The following is a 22,997-nucleotide window of genomic DNA, read 5'->3' as shown; positions in this document are numbered from 1 at the left end:
TACCACCACAAGCAGGGTAAAGAACAATTTTAATACTCCTTAATCAGTCTCTCAACCCACCCCTAACTCCTAGAAACCATTGATCTCTTCACCATCACTTTAGTTTTATATTTTCCAGAATGTCACATAAATGGAAATATATGGTATGTAGCTTTTTGAGACTGGCTCCTTTCACTTAGCATAATGCATTTCAAATTCATCCATGTTGTTTGTGTATTAATAGTTTACTCCTTTTTACTGAGGAGTAGCACTCCATTGTATGAATACACCACAATTGTTTATCCATCTGTTGAAGGACCATTTTGGGTTGTCTTCAGTTTTTGACAGTTATGAATAGTACTGCTATGAACATTTGTGTACAAGTTTTTGTGTGGACATGTGTTTTCATTTCTCTAGGCTAAATACATAGAAAGTAGAATTGCTGGGTCACATTGTAGGTATGTGTTTAACTTTATTAGAAACTATCAAAATATTTTCATGAATGATCATTACATTTGCATTCTCACAATCTATGTAGGAGAGTTCCAGTTGCTTTAGATCCTTACCAGCACTGGGTATTGTCATTATTTTTAATTTTAACCATTACAATAGGTGTCCAAGAGTTTCCCATTTGGTTTTCATTTTCATTTCCATAATGACTAATGGGTTCGTCATGTGTTTTTTGTCATCCATATATCTCCTGAAGTGAAGTGTCTGTTCAAATCTTTTGCGCCCTTTTTTTAAGTTGTATTTTTTTTCACGTTTTAAGAGTTCTTTATATATTCTAGGTAAACATGATGTATGTCATGTATGATTAGTAAACTTTGTCAGATGTATGATTAGTAAACTTTTCTCCCAGTCCATGGCTTGTCTTTTCATTCTCTTATTGTCTTTTGAGGAGAAAAGTTTGAAGTTTTAACAAAGTCTAATTTATCAATTTGTTCTATGGATTATGCTTTCGGTTTTGTATCCAAGAAATCTTTGCCCTACCCAAGGTCATGAAGATTTTCTCCTATATTTTCTTCTAAGAGTTTTATAGTTTTACATCTCACATTTAGGTTTATTATCCATTTTGAATTCATTTTCTATACAGTGTGAGATGTAGGTCAAGTTTCACTTTTTTTTTTTTTTTGCATATGGATGTCTAATTTTTCCAGGATCATTTGTGCAAAAGACTGTCCTTTCTCCATTGAATTGCCTCTGTACCTTCATTAAAAATCAATAGACTGAATTTATGAAGGTCTATTTCTGGAGTCTATTCTGTTCCACTGATCGTGTCTATCCTTTCACCAATACCACCGTCTTCTTTACTGTCACTTTATGATATATCTTAATGTCTTAATGTGTAATGTGAGTCTTCGAACTGGTTCTTGCCCTTCAAAATTGTTTTGTCTACTTTAGCTTCTTCACATTTCCATATGAATTTTAGAATCATCTTTTCTATATTTGCAAAAAATTCTGCTGGGATTTTAATTGGGATTGCATTAAATCTTTATATCAACTTAGGGAGAATTGACATCTTAACTATATTGAATTTTTCCATCAATGAAAAGGGTACATCTCACCATTCATTTAGGTCTTCTCTGATTTCTTTCATCAACGTTTTTTGATTTTAAAAATAAAGATCCTGCATATCCTATTATAATTATACCTAGTGTTTCATTTATGATGAGCTATTGGTACTGCTTTTAACTTTTGGATTCCAATTGTTTATTACAAGTATACGGAAATGGAAGTTGATTTTTGTATGTTGAACTTTTTTATACTGTGACCGTGCTAATCACTTGTAAGTTCTAGTAGCTTCTGTGTAGATTCCAAGTTTCTGGATTCTCTATGGTGTCCTATTAATCCATTTGGCTATTTTTTTTTATTACTTAAAAAATTTTTATTTATTTACTTGGCTGCACACAGTCTTAGTTGCAGCACACAGAATCTTCGTTGAGGCATGTGGGATCTAGTTTCCTGACAAGGGATCGAACCCAGGCCCCCTGCATTGGGAGCACAGAGTCTTAACTGCTGGACCACCAGGAAAGTCCCCATTTGATTATTCTTATACCAACACAACACAATTGTAGCTTAGTACAGTTAGTCTTCCATCTTGTTTTTTTTTTAATGAAGAGAATTATTGAAAAAAATGTTTTTTAAGATTCCATTTTTTTAGACTTTATTTCTTTAGAGCAGTTTTAGCTTCACAGCTAAATTGAGAGGTACAGAGATTTCCCATGTACTCCCAGCCCCTACACATGCACAGACTACCAAATCGTCAACATCCCCCACCAGAATGGTACATCTGTTACAATCAAAGAACCTACATTGAAACATCATTATCACCCAAAGTCCATAGTTTACATTAGGGCTCACTCTTGGTGTTGTATATTCTATGGGCTTGAACAAATATAATGACATGAATCCACCATTATAGTATGATACAGAGTATTTTCACTGCCCTAAAAATCCTCTGTGTTTCACCTATTCATCCCTCCCTCCCCTCAAACCCCTGGCAACCACTGATCATTTTACTATCTTCACAGTTTTGCATTTCCCAGAATGTTATATAGCTGGAATCATATATATGTCGCTGTATTAGTCAGGGTTCCCCAGAGAAATAGAACTAATAGGATATATAGATATATTAAGAGAATTATTATGAGGGATTGGTTCACTGATTACAGAATCTGAGAAATCCCATGATCTGCCATCTGCAAGCTGGAGCACAGGAAGGCCAGTGGCATAGTTCCAATGCAAAATTTGAAAGCCTGAGAACCAGGGAAGCCAATGGTTTAAGTCATAGTCCAGTTCAAAAGCCCAAGAACCAGGAGCGACCATGTGTGAGGGCAAGAGAAGATGGATGTCCCAGCTCAAGTAGAGACCAAATTTGCCCTTCCTTCACCTTTTTTTTCTATTCAGGACCTCAGTGGATTGGATAATGCCCACCCACATTGGTGAAGGTGATCTTCTTTACTCAGTCTGCCAATTCAAACGCTAAATCTCATCTAGCAACACCCTCACAGACACACTCAGCTATCTGGGCATACCTTACTCCAAGGTAAGTAAGTAAGTCAAGTTGACACATAAAATTAACCATCACAGTAGCCTTTTCATTTTAGTTTCTATCACTTAGTAAGCTGCATTTGAGTTTCCTCCATACCTTTTCATGGCTTGGTAGCTGATTTCTTCTTAACACTGAATAATACTTTGCTGTCCAGATGCACCATTCGCCTACTGAAAGACATCCAAGTAGCTTCCAAGTTCTGGAAATTACAAATAAAACTGCTGTAAATGTCTGTGTCCACAAAAGACTCCAAAGACCCAAAACAACTTTGAGAAAAAAGAACAGAGCTGGAGGCATTACACATCCTGATTTCAAACTACATTAAAAACCTATAGTAATCAAAGCAGTATGATATTAGCATAAAAACAGACACATAGACCAAAGGAAGAGGGTCGAGAGCTAGAAATAAACCCATACATATACAGTTAACTAATCTTTGACATGGGTGCCAAGAACATAAAATGGGAAAAGGACAGTATCTTCAACAAATGGTGTTGGGAAAACTAGATATCCACATTGCAAAAGAATGAAATTGGACCCCTACCTTACACCACTCACAAAGCTAACTTGAAATGGATTCAAGACTGAAATGTAAGACCTGAAACCATAAAACTCTTAGAAGAGAAAACATAGGGAAAAACTCCTTGACATTGGTATTGGCAATGATGTTTTTTAGATGATCCAAAAGCACAAGCAACAAAAGCAAAAATAAACAAGAGGGACTACATCCAACCAAAAAGCTTCCGTATAGAAAAGGAAACAATCAAGAAAATGAAAAGACAACCTATAGAATGGGAGAAAATATTTGCATCATATATCTGATAAGGGGTTAATATCTAAAATATATGAGAAACTCAGGCAGCTCACTAGTAAGAAAACAAATAATCTGATTTTAAAAATGGGCAAAGGACCCGAATAGACATCTTTCCAAAGAAAATATACAAATGGCCAACAGGTACATAAAAAGGTGCTCAACATCAATAATCATCAGGGAAATGCAAATCAAAACCACAATGAGATATCACCTCACACCTGTTAGAATGGCTATTATCAAAAGAAATATATGTAAGAAATAACAAATGTTGGCAACGATGTTGAAAAGGGGAACTCTTGTACATTGTTGGTGGGAATGTAAATTTGTACTGCTATTGTGGAAAACAGTATGAAGGTTCCTCAAGAAATTAAAAATAGAACTGTGATAAGATCCAGAAATCCCACTTCTGAGTATGTATTTGAAGGAAGCAAAATCAGTATCTGGAAGAGATATGTGCACCTCCATATTCATTACAGCATTATTCACGATAGTCAAGATATGAAAATAGCCTAAATGTCTGCCAACAGATGCATGGATAAAGAAACTGCATTATACATACATACAATAGAATATTACTCAACCATAAAAAGGAAATCCTGTCATTTGTGACAACATAGATGAACCTAGAAGCCATTATGCAAGGTGAAATAAATCAGAAGGGAAAAACAAATACTGTATGCTATCACAAATAGTATGATGTGGAATTATTTTATGTGGAATCTGGAAAAAAAAGTTGAGCTCATGTAAACAGTAGAATGGTGGTTACCAGGGGCTAGAAGGTAAGGGAAATGAAAAGATGTTGGTCAAAGAGTATAAACTTTCAGTTATAAGATGAATAAGTTCTGAGGATCTAATGTACAGCATGGTAACTATAGTTAATAATGCTGTATTGGATACTTGAAATTTGCTAAGGAAGTAAATGTTAAGCATTCTCACCACACACACACAAAAGGTAACTGTGTTAGGTGATGGATCTGTTAATTAACTTGATTGTGATAATCATTTCACAATGTATAAATGTAGCAAGTCATCGTGGTGTACACTTTAAATATATATAATTTTACTTGTCAATTATACCTCAGTTAAGCTGTGGTAGGGGCATGGAAATCTGAGTGCAAAACTTATGAATGCACATAAGTTTTCAACTCCTTTGGGTAAATACCAAGACTCAGGATTGCTGGAGGGTTGGACGCATGGTAACAGTATGTATAGTTTGTAAGCAACCTCCAAAGTGGCTATACCATTTTGCATTCCCACCAGCAATGAAAGAGTATCTGTTGCACCATAGCCTTGCCAGCATTTGGTGTCATCAGTGTTCTTGGTTTCTGGCCATTCTCATAGGTGTGTAGCGTTACCTCATTGTCACTTTAATTTGCATTTGCCTGATGACATATGATGTGGAACATCTTTTCATATGCTTATTTGCCATCTGTATATCTTCTTTGGTGAGCTTTGTTCTTTTTCAGGTGTCTTGGCTAAGATTTTTAAATCAGCTACACACACACAGACAGACACAGACACACACACACATGTGCACACACGTGTACACATTGAGATTCTGATTGGCATTGCACTGAATCTGAAGACTAAATTGCAGTGACCTGACATCCTTGCAGTATTGACTCATAACACATAAACATGGTATTTTACTCCATTAATTTAGGTATCTTTAATTTCTTCCAATATTTTTTCCCACTTTCTGCATAGAGGACTTGTATATTTTTGTTAGGTTTATTCCCAGGAGTTTAATATTTTGATATGGTATTTTTAAAATTTTCACTTCATATTCTTTTAAAACACTATTTGCTGTCTAAAACAATAATACTGTCAATGTATTATGGGGTTCATAACATGTTAAAGTAACATATATGACAATGATAACACAAAATTCAGAAAAGATAAATAAAATTATAATTATACTGTTGTAAGGCTCTTACGTTGTTTGTGGAGCTATTGAGTGCTAATTCAAGACAGATACTAATAAATTAAAGATCTATATTGTAATCATTAGAGTAATTAGTAAATATATAGGAAATATATGTAAAAAGACAATAAAAGAGGGAAAATGGAGAACTAAAGCATGCTTGAATAAGCTAAAGAAAGCTGGAAAGGAGGAACAAAGAAACAAGTAACAGATGGTAAAAATTAAAAAACAAATATGGTATACTTAAAGCTAACCATATCAGTAATCACAATAAATTTAAATAGACTAATCACTCTTTAAAAGAAAAAGATTGTCAGACTATTTTTTTAAAAAGACCCAACAATATCTTGCCTACAAGATACACACTTAAATATAATTGGTTTAAATACAAGTAATTGGAAATAAAACATGGGAAATGATAGTCCATGAAAACAGTAACCATATGAAAACTAATGTGGCTATACTATTAATGGTCAAAGTATATGTTAAGGAAGAAGTAACAGAGAAAAAAAGGAAATTAATAATAATTAGAAGATTAATTCCATAGAATACATAATCCTAAGTGTGTATGCACCTAATACATAATCCTAAATGTGTATGCACCTAATAATATAATAACGTCAAAATTTATGAAGTAAACAATTGACAGAACTGTATGGGAAAGACCAATCTAGAATCAGAGTTAGAGATTTTAACATACCTCCTCAGTAATCAATAGAACAGGCAGACAAAGTATTAGTAAGGATATAGAACATTTGAGCAACAATACCAAGCAACTTAATTCACACTTGTAGAAAACTATACTCAAGAACTGTAGGTTACACCATCTTTTCAAATGCATATGGAACATTCAACAAAATATATGCTGAACCATAAAACTAGTAATCAATTTCAAAGGATTACAATTATACAAAATATGTTCTTTAACCACAGAAAAATTAAACTGGAAATCAATAGCAATAAGATCTTTTATGGAACCAAAACTTGGGTCCACTCACCTGCGAGCAGTAAAGCCAATCTACTGACACCAGGTTGTGGTGAAGGAAAGTGCAGCATTTATTTTAAGGCACCATATAATGAACATGGGACAACTAGTGCTCAAAAAGCCTGAACTCCCCTATGGGTTTCAGCAAGGCATTTTTAAAGGCAAGGTGAGGGAGGGGCATCCCAGGGTATGTGATGAGCTCCTGCAGAATTCTCTGGTTGATGGTGAGGTAACAGGTTGATGTCACAGAGGTTAACATTATCAGTCCTTAGGCTCCAGTAGGTCTGCAGGCTAGTGCTCATGGCCATCAAGTACTGAATTTCTTCCATTTGGTGGGGGATTTAGCATCTGTAAAACAACTCAGGAACTGTGCGTCGGATACTATCATCTAAGTACTTCAGAGGAGCTAAAGCAGAGGTTATGGGGGAGGGGCCTGTCAGGGGAAGGACCCATAGGGGCCTGCTTGGTTACATATCTAGAAAATCCCAAATTATCTGGAAATTAAGTAACTTATTTCTAAATAATCCTTCATCAAAGACGAAATTACAATAGAAATTAAAAATGTTTTGAAAGTAACAGTAATGAAAATACAGCATATCAAAATTTGTGAGATGCAGCTATAGCAGCTCTTAGATGGAAATTTGATGAATTAAGTATCTACATCAACAAGCTACAAAAAAGAGAAGGTAGAAAGAAATAAAATCAGAAATTAATGAAATAGAACACAGATATAAAACAGAGAAAGTCAGGACTTCCCTGGTGGTCCAGCAGTTAAGACTCGGTGCTCCCAATGCAGGGGGCCTGGGTTTGATCCCTGGTCAGGGAACTAGATCCCGTGTGCTGCAACTAAGACCTGGTGCAGCCAAATAAATAAATAAATATTTTTTTAAAAAACAAAAAAACAGAGAAAGTCAATGAAGCCAAAAGACGGTTCTTTAAAAAGATTAATAAAATTGACAGAATTGTTCAAGGAAAAGAGTGAGAGAGAAAACAGATATACCTAATATCAAGAATGACAGAGGCAACATCACCATAGATGCTACACACGTTAAAAAAATAAAATGAGGATTCATAAATAACTTTATGTCAATAAAAACACAACTTACAGAAATTTTGAATAATCCTGTATCTTTTAATGAAATTAAATCCATAATTTATAACATTCCAACAACAAAAACACCAGATCCAGATGGCTACCCTGGTAAATGCTACCAAACTATTAGAGGAAAATATTAACAATTGTACACAAAATCTTTCAGAGAGGCCAGCATAACCTTGATACCAAAATCCATCAAGGGCATTACAAGAAAAAAAAATTACAGGGTAATATCCCTTAAAAATACAGATGGAAAAAAAAATTCCTAATGAAACACTAACAATCACATACAATATTATGTAAGAACCATACACATCATGGTCTTGTGAGTTTATTCCAAAAAGACATAGCTGGCTTAACACTTAAAAAGTCATACAATATAATTTTAACAATGTGATCATCTTAAAAGATACAGAAACAACATTTTATAAAATTCAAAACCCATATTAAAAACTATTTCATAATAAAAACTATTAGTTGGCTAAGAACAGAGAGAAATTTCCTCAATTTGATAAGATTATTTACCTAAAACATACAAATAATATCACACTTGATGGTGAAATAGTGAATGCTTCACCCTAACAAGACAAAGGTATCTGTTATCACCACTTCTATTCAACATTGTATTGAGTTCCTGTCAGTACAATAAGAAGAGAAAAAAAAAATTAAATTGCAAAGGAAATAGAACAATCTTTATTCATAAATGACACGATTGTATACATAGAATATCCAAGGAACCTATAAACTACTAGAAGTAATAGGTGAATTAAGCAAGGCCATGTGATACAAAGTCAATATACAAATATCAGCTGTATTTCTTTATACTTGCAGCAAACAATTGAAATATGAAAATGTAAAAATAATACCATTTACAATTGGATTTAAAAAATAATAAAGTACACAGGACTAAATAAAATGCATAGCGTTCTACAGTGAAAATTGTAAGACAGGAGAAATCAAAGAAGACCTAATGAAAGAAGAAAGAGCCTATTTCACAGAGGAAGATTTAATTGTTACAATGTCACTTCTTTCCAGTTGGTCTATACATTCAATGCAATCCTAATCAAAATCCCAGCAGGCTTTTTTTTTGTAGAAATTGATAGGCTAATTTAAAAATTTAAAATGTAATTGCAAAGAAACCTAGAATCATCAAAATCATCTTTAAAATAAGCATAAAGATGGAGGATTTATACTACCAATTTTCAAATTTTACTCTCAAGGTAAGTAATTAATACACTGTGGTATAGGCATAAGGATAAACAAATAGATCAGTGGAACAGAATACAGTCCAGATATAAGCTCACACATATATTGTTACTTGACCAATGAAAAAGACACCAATGCAATTCTAGCGGAAAGAAAGGTCTTAGAATAAATGGTGTTGGAAGAACACAGCATTCAAATAGAAAAAAAAAAAAACCTTGACTCTTACACTCATACCATTCATAAAAAATTAATTTTAAATGGATTGCAGATATACATGTGAAATCTAAAATATAAATCTTCTAGCTGGAAACACAGGAGACTATATGAGCTCGGAGTAGGCAAAGATTTCTTAAATAAGAGCAAAAGGTATTAACCATAAAGGAAAAAATGATAAAGTAGATTTCATCCAAATTTAAAACTTCTGCTCATCAAAAAACACCATTAAGAAAGTGATCAGTTAAGTCACAGACTGGGAGAAAATATTTGAAATACATATATTTGCAAAGGATTTGTAACCAGACTGTACAAGAACTCTTACAACTTAATAATAAAACCACTCAGCTTTTAAAAATCAGGCAAAACATTTTCACAAACACTTTGCGAAGCAGATGTACAAATGGCCAAGAAATTAAATAGAAAGAGGTTCCACATCATTAGTCATCAGGGAAATTCAAGTTAAAAACACTGTGAGATAACACCACACACCTACAAGAATGGCTAACAGTACCAAGTGTTAAGAGGCTATGGAGCTACAGGAATTTATATATATAACTGGTGATTTTATAAAATGGCATAGTTTCAACTAAAGTTAAACATATACCTACCTATCACCCAGCAATTCTACTTTTAGGCACAAAAGAAAAATGAGAGCAGATGTCCAAAAAAAGACTTGTTCAAGAATAAAACATCTTCTTCATAACACCAGAAAGTGGAAATAACCCAAATGTTCATCAATAGGAGAATGGATAAACAAATTATATATTCATATAATTAAAAAGAGCAGCCTACTGATCATGTAACTACTTGGATAAATCTTAAAAATACTATATTGTATAGTGATTCCAAGCACAGAGAGTACGTACTATATAATTCTATTTATATGAAGTTTGAGAACAAATAAAATCATCAAATGTTAACTAGATTTATTGTGGTGGTCATCTCACAATATATGAACAGCGTATTCATATATACAAGCGTTATACACCTGAAACTAATATGTTACATGTCAATTATACCTCAGTAATAAAAAACAAAAACAAAGGAATCTATGGTGATAGAAATAAAAACAATGTTTACCTCTGGAGGTGGATATTGGCTGGTAAAGTGCACAAGAAAACTCTCTATAGGACACCTCTGCTCCACATCCATCATTACAGTCATTCTACCTCTGAACCATTCCTAGAATCATCTCCTTCTCATGATCTCCCCTGTCCTCACCCTAGGACAAGTCTCAACTATCTCTGATGTGCAGGCCACAAGAAGGACCCTGTGCCTGAAGAGTGAATGGGAGGACAAGAGCCCCCAGAGACTCATCAGATATGAGTGCTGTTCTTCTTAATGTGAATGAGCCATTACCACAAAACTTCCATTCCTACTGATCCAGAATTTTAACTGATTTTCTTTTGTGCTTCAATTGCTTTTTACATTTCCAGTGCATTAACCATGGAAAATGACATTGTTCCTATGGGAATATGTATTCTGATTTTCAGTAATTGATTAAAATTGATTAAACTTTTTAGAACCCAGTCATTTCTTCATTGGAGATTTTCCTCTTGTTTTTTATGGTATTTTTAAGTATCTTTAAATCTTTTTAATGGGTTTATATTCTGTATTTCCAATCATCTTTGAAATTCACGAAGGGCAGGGTCTTCCATTGCTTGTTTTTGTACCTTAGGCCAGGGGTCCCCAACCCCCAGGCCAGGGACCAATACTGCTCCGTGGCCTGTTAGGAACCAGGCTGCACAGGAGGAGGTGAGCAGTGGGTGAGCGAATGAAGCTTCATTTGTATTTACAGCTGCTCCCCATTGCTCACATTACCACCTGAGCTCTGCCTCCTGTCAGATCAGTGGCAGCATTAGGTTCTCATAGGAGTGGGAACCCTACTGTGAACTACACGTGTGAGGGATGTAGGCTGCGTGCTCCTTATGAGAATCTACTGCCTGATGATCTGAGTTGGAGCTGGGGTGGTGATGCTAGCACTGGGGAGTGGCTGCAAATACAGATTATCATTAGCAGAGAGGTTTGACTGCACAGAGACCATAATAAATCAATTGCTTGCACACTCATATCAAAACCCTATCAGTGAGGGGCAAATGAAAATTAAGCTGCATCTGGAGGCAGGCTTTATAGTGGCAAGTGAGTTGATGTACTTCAATTGTACAGCTGCATCTGGTGGCAGGCTTCAAGTCAGAATCCGACACATTTTAGTCCACATGTGGACCACACATTATTTTATTTACCACTTCCATTTGCGCCTCTTTCCTGCACTGCGCACTTGTCTCACTCACAGTTTTGGTAAGCCACAGCTAACCCTAGCCAAAATGAGTCAAAAACAAACATTGCTGGAGAGCGTCTTTGAAAGGGGGAAAGACCAATGATGAGACAGCAGAATAATCTAAGACTGCCAACAAAATGAAAGCTGCATTTAAAAGAAAATACCGAGTCCTACTTAAACTATGGTTTCATTGCAACAGGTGATTCACATTCTCCAAGCCCGCTTTGTATAATTATGTGGTAACTGGCTATCCAACGAAACCATGAAACCTTCAAAACTGCTTCACCACATGGAGACCAAGCACCCTGCATTAAAAGACAAGCCTTTAGAGTTTTTCAAAAGAAAAAAAACCATGAACACGAAGAACAGAAGCAATTATTGAAGGCCACCACTTCATCAAAAGTGTCTGCACTAAGAGCATCATTCTTAGTGGCTAACTGCATTGCTAAAGGTAAGAAGCCCTTTACTGTTGGTGAAGAGTTGATCCTGCCTGCTGCTAAGGACATTTGTCGTAAACCCTTGGGATAGGCTGCAGTTCAAAAGGTGGCACAGGGAGGCTTCTGGGAAGATGGTGGAAGAGTAAGATGCGGAGATCACCTGCCTCCCCACAGATACACCAGAAATACGTCTACACGTGGAATAACTCCTACAGAACACCTACTGAACGCTGGCAGAAGACCTCAGACCTCCCAAAAGGCAAGAAAGTCCCCACGTACCTGGATAGGGCAAAAGAAAAAAGAATAAACAGAGACAAAAGGATAGGGACGGGACCTACACCAGTGGGAGGGAGCTGTGAAGGAGGAAAGGTTTCCACACACTAGGAAGCCCTTTCGAGGGCGAAGACTGCGGGTGGCGGAGGAGGGGAGCTTCGGATCCGCGGAGGAGAGCACAGCAACAGGGGTGCAGAGGGCAAAGCGGAGAGATTCCCACACAGAGGATCAGTGCGGACCAGCACTCACCAGGCCGAGAGGCTTGTCTGCTCACCCGCCGGGGCGGGCGGGGTTAGGAGCTGAGGCTCCGGCTTCGATGGGAGCACAAGGAGAGGACTAGGGTTGGCAGCGTGAACACAGCCTGCAGGGGGTTAGTGCACCACAGCTAGCCGGGAGGGAGTCCGGGGAAAAGTCTGGACCTGCCGAAGAGGCAAGAGACTTTTTCTTCCCTCTCTGTTTCCTGGTGCGCGAGGAGACGGGATTAAGAGCGCTGCTTAAAGGAGCTCCAGAGACGGGCGCGAGCCGCGGCTAAAAGTGCGGACCCCAGAGACGGGCATGGGACGCTAAGGCTGCTGCTGCCGCCACCAAGAAGCCTGTGTGCATGCACAGGTCACTATCCACACCCCCTTCCAGGGAGCCTGTGCAGCCCGCCACTGCCAGGGTCCAGGGATCCAGGGACAACTCCCCGGGAAGAACGCACGGCATGCCTCAGGCTGGTGCAACGTCACGCCTGACTCTGCCGCCGCAGGCCCGCCCCACACTCCGTGCCCCCCCCCCCACCCCTGCCCCGGCCTGCGTGAGCCAGAGCCACCGAATCAGCGACTCCTTTAACCCCGTCCTGTCTGAGTGAAGAACAGACGCTCTCCGGTGACCTACACGCAGAGGCGGGGCCAAATCCAAGGCTGAGCCCCAGGGAGCTGTGAGAACAAAGAAGAGAAAGGGAAATCTCTCCCAGCAGCCTCAGGAGCAGCGGATTAAAGCTCCACAGTCAACTTGATGTACCCTGCATCTGTGGAATACATGAATAGACAACGAATCATCCCAAATTGAGGAGGTGGACTTTGAGAGCAAGATTTATGATTTTTTCCCCCTTTCCTCTTTTTGTGAGTGTGTATGTGTATGCTTCTGTGTGAGATTTTGTCTGTAAAGCTTTGCTTCCACCATTTGTCCTAGGGTTCTATCTGTCCGTTTTTTTGTTTGTTTCCGTTTTTGTTTAAATTTTTTTCTTTTTTTTTTCTTTTCTTTTTTTCTTAATAATTATTTTTTATTTTAATAACTTTATTATATTATATCTTACTTTATTTTATTGTACTTTATCTTCTTTCTTCCTTCCCTCCTTTCTTCCTTCCTTACTTCCTCCCTCCCTCCCTCCCTCCCTCTCTCCCTCCCTCTCTCCCTTTCTTTCATTCTTTCTTTCTTTCTTTCTCTCTTTCTTTCTTTCTACTTCTACTAATTCTTTCTTTCTACTTTTTCTCCCTTTTATTCTGAGCCGTGTGGATGAAAGGCTCTTGGTGCTACAGCCAGGAGTCAGTGCTGTGCTTCTGAGGTGGGAGAGCCAACTTCAGGACACTGGTCCACAAGAGACCTCCCAGCTCCACATAAAAACAAACGGTGAAAATCTCCCAGAGATCTCCATCTCAACACCAGCACCCAGCTTCACTCAACGAACAGCAAGCTACAGTGCTGGACATCCTATGCCAGAAAACTAGCAAGACAGGAACACAACCCCACCCATTAGCAGAGAGGCTGCCTAAAATGATAATAAGTCCACAGACACCCAAAAACACACCACCAGACTTGGACCAGTCCATCAGAAACACAAGATCCAGCCTCATCCACCAGAACACAGGCACTAGTCCCCTCCACCCAGAAGCCTACACAACCCACTGAACCAACCTTAGCCACTGGGGACAGACACAAAAAACAACGGGAACTATGAACCTGCAGCCTGCAAAAAGGAGACCCCAAGCACAGTAACATAAGCAAAATCAGAAGACAGAAAAACACACAGCAGATGAAGGAGCAAGATAAAAACCCACCAGACCTAACAAATGAAGAGGAAATAGGCAGTCTACCTGAAAAAGAATTCAGAATAATGATAGTAAAGATGATCCAAAATCTTGGAAATAGAACAGACAAAATGCAAGAAACATTTAACAAGGAACTACAAGAACTAAAGATGAAACAAACAATGATGAACAACACAATAAATGAAATTAAAAATACTGTAGATGGGATCAATAGCAGAATAACTGAGGCAGAAGAACGGATAAGTGACCTGAAAGGTAAAATAGTGGAAATACCTATTGCAGAGCAGAATAAAGAAAAAAGAATGAAAAGAACTGAGGACAGTCTCAGAGACCTCTGGGACAACATTGAACGCACCAACATTCAAATTATAGGGGTTCCAGAAGAAGAAGAGAAAAAGAAAGGGACTGAGAAAATATTTGAAGAGATTATAGTTGAAAACTTCCCTAATATAGGAAAGGAAATAGTTAATCAAGTCCAGGAAGCACAGAGAGTCCCATACAGGATAAATCCAAGGAGAAATACACCAAGACACATATTAATCAAACTGTCAAAAATTAAAAACAAAGAAAACATATTAAAAGCAGTAAGGGAAAAACAACAAATAAAACACAAGGGAATCCCCATAAGGTTAACAGCTGATCTTTCAGCAGAAACTCTGCAAGTCAGAAGGGACTGGCAGGACATATTTAAAGTGATGAAGGAGAAAAACCTGCAAACAAGATTACTCTACCCAGCAAGGATCTCATTCAGATTTGATGGAGAAATTAAAACCTTTACAGACAAGCAAAAGCTGAGAGAGTTCAGCATCACCAAACCAGCTCTACAACAATTGCTAAATGAACTTCTCTAGGCAACAAATACAAGAGAAGGAAAAGACCTACAATAACGAACCAATGGGAATAGGAACATACATATTGATAATTACCTTAAAAGTAAATATTCTAGATGCTCCCACCAAAAGACACAGATTGGCTAAATGGATACAAAAACAAAACCCATATATTTGCTGTCTACAAGAGACCCACTTCAGACCTAGAGACACACACAGACTGAAAGTAAGGGGATGGAAAAAGATATTTCATGCAAATGGAAACCAAAAGAAAGCTGGAGTAGCAATTCTCATATCAGACAAAATAGACTTTAAAATAAAGACTATTACAAGAGACAAAGAAGGACACTACGTAATGATCAAGGGATCGATCCAAGAAGAAGATATAACAATTGTAAATATTTATGCACCCAACATAGGAGCACATCAATACATAAGGCAAATACTAACAGCCATAAAAGGGGAAATCGACAGTAACACATTCAGAGAAGGGGACTTTAATACCCCATTTTCACCAATGGACAGATCATCCAAAATGAAAATAAATAAGGAAACACAAGCTTTAAATGATACATTAAACAAGATGGACATAATTGATATTTATAAGACATTCCATGCAAAAACAACAGAATACACATTTTTCTCAAGTGCTCATGGAACATTCTCCAGGATAGATCATATCTTGGGTCACAAATCAAGCCTTGGTAAATTTAAGAAAATTGAAATTGTATCAAGTATCTTTTCCGACCACAACGCTATGAGACTAGATATCAATTACAAGAAAAGATCTGTAAAAAATACAAACACATGGAGGCTAAACAATACACTACTTAATAACGAAGTGATCATTGAAGAAATCAAAAGAGGAAATAAAATAATACCTAGAAAATACTGACAACGGAGACATGACGACCCAAAACCTATGGGATGCAGCAAAAGCAGTTCTAAGAGGGAAGTTTACAGCAATACAATCCTACCTTAAGAAACAGGAAACATCTCGAATAAACAACCTAACCTTGCACCTAAAGCAACTAGAGAAAGAAGAACAAAAACACCCCAAAGTTAGCAGAAAGAAAGAAATCATAAAAATCAGATCAGAAATAAATGAAAAAGAAATGAAGAAAACGATAGCAAAGATCAATAAAACTAAAAGATGGTTCTTTGAAAAGATAAACAAAATAGATAAACCATTAGCCAGATTCATCAAGAAAAAAAGGGAAAAGACTCAAATCAATAGAATTAGAAATGAAAAAGAAGTAATAACTGACACTGCAGAAATACAAAAAATCATGAGAGATTACTACAAAAAACTCTATGCCAATAAAATGGACAACCTGGAAGAAATGGACAAATTTTTATAAATGCACAACCTGCCAAGACGGAATCAGGAAGAAATAGAAAATATGAACAGACCAATCACAAGTACTGAAATTGAAACTGTGATTAAAAATCTTCCAACAAACAAAAGCCCAGGACCAGATGGCTTCACAGGCGAATTCTATCAAATATTTAGAGAAGAGCTAACACCTATCCTTCTCAAACTCCTCCAAAATATAGCAGAGGGAGGAACATGCCCAAACTCATTCTATGAGACCACCATCACCTCGATACCAAAACCAGACAAGGATGTCACAAAGAAAACTACAGGCCAATATCACTGATGAACATAGATGCATAAATCCTCAACAAAATACTACCAAACAGAATCCAACAGCACATTAAAAGGATCATACACCATGATCAAGTGGGGTTTATTCCAGGAATGCAAGGATTCTTCAATACACGCAAATCAATGTGATATACCATATTAACAAATTGAAGGAGAAAAACCATATGATCATCTCAATACCTGCAGAGAAAGCTTTCGACAAAATTCAACACCAATTTATGATAAAAACCCTGCAGAAAGTAGGCATAGAGGGAACTTTCCTCAACATAATAAAGGCCATATATGACAAACCCACAGTCAACATCATCCTCAATGGTGAAAAACTGAAAGCATTTCCACTAAGATCAGGAACAAGACAAGGATGCCCATTCTCACCACTCTTATTCAACATAGTTTTGGAAGTTTTAGCCACAGCAATCAAAGAAGAAAAGGAAATAAAAGGAATCCAAATCGAAAAGGAAGAAGGAAAGCCGTAACTGTTTGCAGATGACATGATACTATACGTAGAGAATCCTAAAGATACTACCAGAAAACTACTAGAACTAATCAATGAATTTGGTAAAGTAGCAGGATACAAAATTAATGCACAGAAATCTCTTGCATTCCTATACACTAATGATGAAAAATCTGAAAGTGAAATCAAGAAAACACTCCCATTTACCATTGCAGCAAAAAGAATAAAATATCTAGGAATAAACCTACCTAAGGAGACAAAAGACCTGTATGCAGAAAATTATAAGACACTGATGAAAGAAATTAAAGATGATACAAATAGATGGAGAGATATACCATGTTCTTGGATTGGAAGAATCAACATTGTGAAAATGACTCTACTACCCAAAGCAATCTACAGATTCAATGCAATCCCTATCAAACAACCACTGGCATTTTTCACAGAACTAGAACAAAAAATTTCACAATTTGTATGGAAACACAAAAGACCCCGAATAGCCAAAGCAATCTTGAGAACGAAAAACGGAGCTGGAGGAATCAGGCTCCCTGACTTCAGACTATACTACAAAGCTACAGTAATCAAGACAGTATGGTACTGGCACAAAAACAGAAATATAGATCAATGGAACAGGATAGAAAGCCCAGAGATAAACCCACGCACATATGGTCACCTTATCTTTGATAAAGGAGGCAGTAATGTACAGTGGAGAAAGGACAGCCTCTTCAATAAGTGGTGCAGGGAAAACTGGACGGGTACATGTATAAGTATGAGATTAGACCACTCCCTAACACCATACACAGAAATAAGCTCAAAATGGATGAAAGACCTAAATGTAAGGCCAGAACCTATCAAACTCTTAGAGGAAAACATAGGCAGAACACTCTATGACATAAATCAAAGCAAGATCCTTTTTGACCCACCTCCTAGAGAAATGGAAATAAAAACAAAAATAAACAAATGGGACCTAATGAAACTTCAAAGCTTTTGCACAGCAAAGGAAACCATAAACAAGACCAAAAGGCAACCCTCAGAATGGGAGAAAATATTTGCAAATGAAGCAACTGACAAAGGATTAATCTCCAAAATTTACAAGCAGCTCATGCAGCTCAATAATAAAAAAACTAACAACCCAATCCAGAAATGGGCAGAAGACCTAAATAGACATTTCTCCAAAGAAGATATACAGATTGCCAACAAACACATGAAACAAAGCTCAACATCATTAATCATTAGAGAAATGCAAATCAAAACTACAATGAGATATCATCTCACACCCATCAGAATGGCCATCATCAAAAAATCTAGAAACAATAAATGCTGGAGAGGGTGTGGAGAAAAGGGAACACTCTAGCACTGCTGGTGGGAATGTGAATTGATACAGCCACTATGGAGAACAGTATGGAGGTTCCTTAAAAAACTACAAATAGAACTACCATATGACCCAGCAATCCCACTACTGGGCATATACCCTGAGAAAACCATAATTCAAAAAGAGTCATGTACCAAGATGTTCATTGCAGCTCTATTTACAATAGCCAGGAGATAGAAACAACCTGGGTGCCCATCATCAGATGAATGGATAAAGAAGATGTGGCACATATATACAATGGAATATTATTCAGCCATAAAAAGAAACGAAATTGAGCTATTTGTAATGAGGTGGATAGACCTAGTGTGTGTCATACAGAGTGAAGTAAGTCAGAAAGAGAAAGACAAATACCGTATGCTAACACATATATATGGAATTTAAGAAAAAAAATGTTATGAAGAACCTAGGGGTAAGATAGGAATAAAGACACAGACCTACTAGAGAATGGACTTGAGGATATGGGGAGTGGGAAGGGTGAGCTGTGACAAAGCGAGAGAGAGGCATGGACATATATACACTACCAAACGTAAGGTAGATAGCTAGTGGAAAGCAGCCGCATAGCACAGGGAGATCAGCTCGGTGCTTTGTGACCACCTAGAGGGGTGGGATAGGGAGGGTGGGAGGGAGCGAGACACAAGAGGGAAGAGATATGGGAATATATGTATATGTATAACTGATTCACTTTGTTATAAAGTAGAAACTAACACACCATTGTAAAGCAATTATACTCCAATAAAGATTTAAAAAAACAAAAGAAAGGTGGCACATGTTCCTCTTTTGGCTGCACCATAACTAGATGAATTGATGAAATAGCAGAGGATATTGAGGCACAATTTTTAGAGAGGACAAATGAGTCGCATGGTACACAATCCAGGTTGACGAGTCTACCAATGTTGACAAGATTACAATGCTTGTTTTTGTGCAGTATATTTTTCAGGAGGATGGGCATGAGGATAAGTTTTGTGCACTTTTGTTGCCAACCAACACCACAGCTACAGAACTAGTCAAGTCTTTGAATGATTACATATCAGGAAAACCGAATTGGTCATTTTGTCTCATAATATGCATGGACAGAGCGGCTGCCGTGACTGGACTGCTTTCTGGTTTCACTACTTGGGTCAAAGAGGTTGCTTCTGAATGTGAGTCTACGCACTGTGTCATCCATAGAGAAATGCTGACTAGCCGAAAAATGTCGCCTGAATTTAACGTTTTGCAGGATGTGATTAAAATTATCAACCACATTAAGTACATGCCCTTAACTCACATCTGTTGGCGCAGCTCTGTGAAGAGATGGACGCAGAGCACACACGTCTCCTCTGATACACAGAAGTGAGATGGCTTTCTAAAGGTAGATCACTGGCCAGGGTTTCTGAGTTACAAGCGTCGCTCCAGAGATTTCTTTTAGAAAAACAGTCACCACTGGCAGCACATTTCAGTGACACAGAATGGGTTGCAAAACTTGCTTCCTTGTGTGACATATTCAACCTGCTCAACGAACTCAACCTGTCACTTCAGGGGAGAATGACAACTATGTTCAAGTTGGCAGATAAAGTGGCTGCATTCAAAGCCAAACTGGAATTATGGGGGTGACGAGTGAACATTGGGATTTTTGACATGTTTCAAACATTAGCAGAGATTTTGAAAGACACTGAGCCAGAGCCTTCTTTCTCCCAGCTGGTGCATGATCACCTATCTCAGCTTTCAAAAGAGTTTAAGCATTACTTCCCAACCACAAAAGACCCCTGAACTGGGAAGGAGTGGACACGATCCATTTGTGAATAAGCCAGGTGAATCAACATTGTCCGTGCTAGAAGAGGACCAACTGCTTGAGACTGCAAATGACGGTGGCCTTAAAAATATGTTAGAGACAGGGCTTCCCTGGTGGCGCAGTGGTTGAGGGTCCGCCTGCCGATGCAGGGGACACGGGTTCGTGCCCCGGTCCGGGAAGATCCCACATGTCGCGGAGCGGCTGGGCCCATGAGCCATGGCCGCTGAGCCTGCGCGTCCAGAGCCTGTGCTCCGCAATGGGAGAGGCCACAACAGTGAGAGGCCCCCGTACCGCAAAAAAAAAAACAATCTCCGTATGTTCTTGGATTAAAGTCAAGGCGGAATGTCCTGAGATTGCCACAAAAGCACTGAAAAGCCTGCTTCCATTTCCAACATCCTATCTTTGTGAAGCAGGGTTTTCTGTAGTGACAGAAACCAAAACGAGATTACAGAGTAGACTGGACATAAGCAACCCACTTCGGGTGTCACTGTCTCCCATCACCCCCAGATGGGACCATCTAGTTGCAGGAAAACAAGCTCAGGGCTCCCACTGATTCTGCATTATGGTGAGTTGTATAATTATTTCATTATATATTACAATGTAATAATAATAGAAATAAAGTGCACAATAAATATAATGCTCTCAAATCATCCCGAAATCATCCTCCCTGCCAACCACCCCCACCCGAGTCCGTGGAAAAATTGTCTTCCAGGAAACCAGTCCCTGGTGCCAAAAAGGTTGGGGACGCTGCCTTAGAGCAACAGCAAGGCATGCAGCACTGAATGCACAGGAGGCACAAATGAAATGGAGCAGGACCCTACGGTCCTCCCCCCAGCACCATGTCCTCTGACTGCCTTTTGTTTGTAGAAAAAATTAGTCAAAGTTGAGCCTGTATATACTCACTTGCAAATCTGCAATTAGAGAAAATTTGAGTCAATGTTTAAAACTTTTTACAAGTAATTTAACAACAACACAAAACATTTTGCCAAGTTTAAAAGTAATTAATTACAAAACGTAAAGTAGTAGAGCATTAAAATAAAATTACATTTTAAAAAATTAAGTTTTAAAAGTAATTCTTGTATTGTTCTGAAATTGTAAAACTGATTCAGTAGAGACAGATTAATATTCAGTTTATAAAAGTACTCAAGAGTTTTCCTATAACTAGGTATCTCTAGTACATTCAAAATTATCCAATTTACAAATTAATTTGTAAGTTAAACTTCCAATAGGTAAAATGGTTGCATTAAAACACTTTTCAGAATTTTATTTTTAAAAGTACTATTATAGGATAATTCACATTTATAACTGAAAACTTTTATGAAGATATCAGTCTTTAAAAAGTTACAGGCCCAGGGGCTTCCCTGGTGGCGCAGTGGTTGAGAGTCCGCCTGCCGATGCAGGGAACATGGGTTCGTGCCCCAGTCTGGGAAGATCCCACATGACGCGGAGCGGCTGGGCCCGTGAGCCATGGCTGCTGAGCCTGCGTGTCCGGAGCCTGTGCTCCGCAACAGGAGAGGCCACAGCAGTGAGAGGCCCACGTACCACAAAAAAAAAAAAAAAAAGTTACAGGCCCAAAGAATATTGATACTAATATTAATTAGGGTTGTTTAAACAGCAAAATTAAAAATTCAATAGCACAAATAAAATAGCAATTTACTTATCTCTCATGTAAGAGTCCAAGATTAATAGATCCAGATTAGAATATCCCGTCATTTAGGGCCCCAATCTGATAGTGGACCTACTTCAATACATAGTTCCCAAACATCTCTCTGGTTATCATTATTCTAGGCTACAGGAAAGAAGAGTGAGCAGAAGTCCAGGGAAAACCATTGCCTTTTAAATAGGTTAGGCAGAACTCAGTGAGAACTTAGTCATATGGCCACGTGCAGCTGCAAGGGAAACTGGGAAATACTGTTGCTATTTGGGCAATCCCATCCCAGCTACAGTCCTATAATTCTGTAATATGAGGAAGACAGATTTTAATGAAGAGTTAGCATTGTCTGACATCCCTCTAGCCACTAGAATTCTGTGTTCATCCTTCTCCTGTTATGCTCATCCCCACCCCAAGGAAGACAACTCCAAATTCCATCCAGGTGCTGCATCCAGCTCAAATTCTGGGATCTCTGGGTGACTTGCAATCATCTCCCTCAGACTCAGATTGGCTTTTTGTGGTCCAGCAACTCATTAACTCAAAGGAAGTCACTAACTTCTCCAACACCCAATAAACCACGGTCTAATAGAAACAGGATGATTATATGAGAACTTCTTGTTCTTTAGTATTCAGTGGCCCTTCTGCTGCCATAAATCTTGGGGAGGGATAAGACAAGAGATTAATATTTTTGAAATCTGAAGGGAGATGCGTTTAGGCAACTGGAAAAAAAAAAAAAACCCTGTTTTTCCTTTCTAAGAGAAAGTAGCATTAGACAGAAGAAAAGATATTTGGTGACAAATGACATTCTATTTCATGGTATTTGACGGTGAGAACACTAGTTAAATAGGGGATTTCTGGAGCAAAGTGAGAAGAGAATCCAGAACAAAAGTAAATAGTAGCTTTTTTGTTTTTAAAAGAAAAATACGAACTTTTTCATTAGCTTGTCTTAAGATGACTATTGAGAGA

At 37.8% G+C, this 22,997-nt stretch overlaps 1 protein-coding gene and 1 long non-coding RNA gene across 2 annotated transcripts in view; one reads left to right on the top strand and one right to left on the bottom strand.

The window, feature by feature from the left end:
* Positions 1 to 10,801, top strand: part of LOC117313154 (flavin-containing monooxygenase 5-like) — a 91,090-nt gene extending 80,289 nt beyond the window's left edge. Inside the window, exons 14-15 of the mRNA XM_033860659.2 lie at positions 2,887 to 3,025; positions 10,499 to 10,801. The gene's annotated coding sequence lies outside the window, so the exon portion shown is untranslated. The remainder of the gene's footprint in view (positions 1 to 2,886; positions 3,026 to 10,498) is intronic.
* LOC141279376 (uncharacterized) overlaps positions 1 to 22,997 on the bottom strand; it is a 66,894-nt gene that overhangs the window by 1,937 nt on the left and 41,960 nt on the right. The window contains exon 4 of the long non-coding RNA XR_012333503.1: positions 3,128 to 3,230. This is a non-coding gene — a long non-coding RNA (uncharacterized lncRNA). The remainder of the gene's footprint in view (positions 1 to 3,127; positions 3,231 to 22,997) is intronic.

This window comes from Tursiops truncatus, chromosome 1 (assembly GCF_011762595.2).
Source record: "Tursiops truncatus isolate mTurTru1 chromosome 1, mTurTru1.mat.Y, whole genome shotgun sequence".
In the NCBI taxonomy this organism is placed as follows: Eukaryota; Metazoa; Chordata; class Mammalia; order Artiodactyla; family Delphinidae; genus Tursiops; species Tursiops truncatus.
The sequence above is the reverse complement of the archived record's forward strand: the minus strand, read 5'-3'. Positions and strand labels throughout refer to the sequence as shown.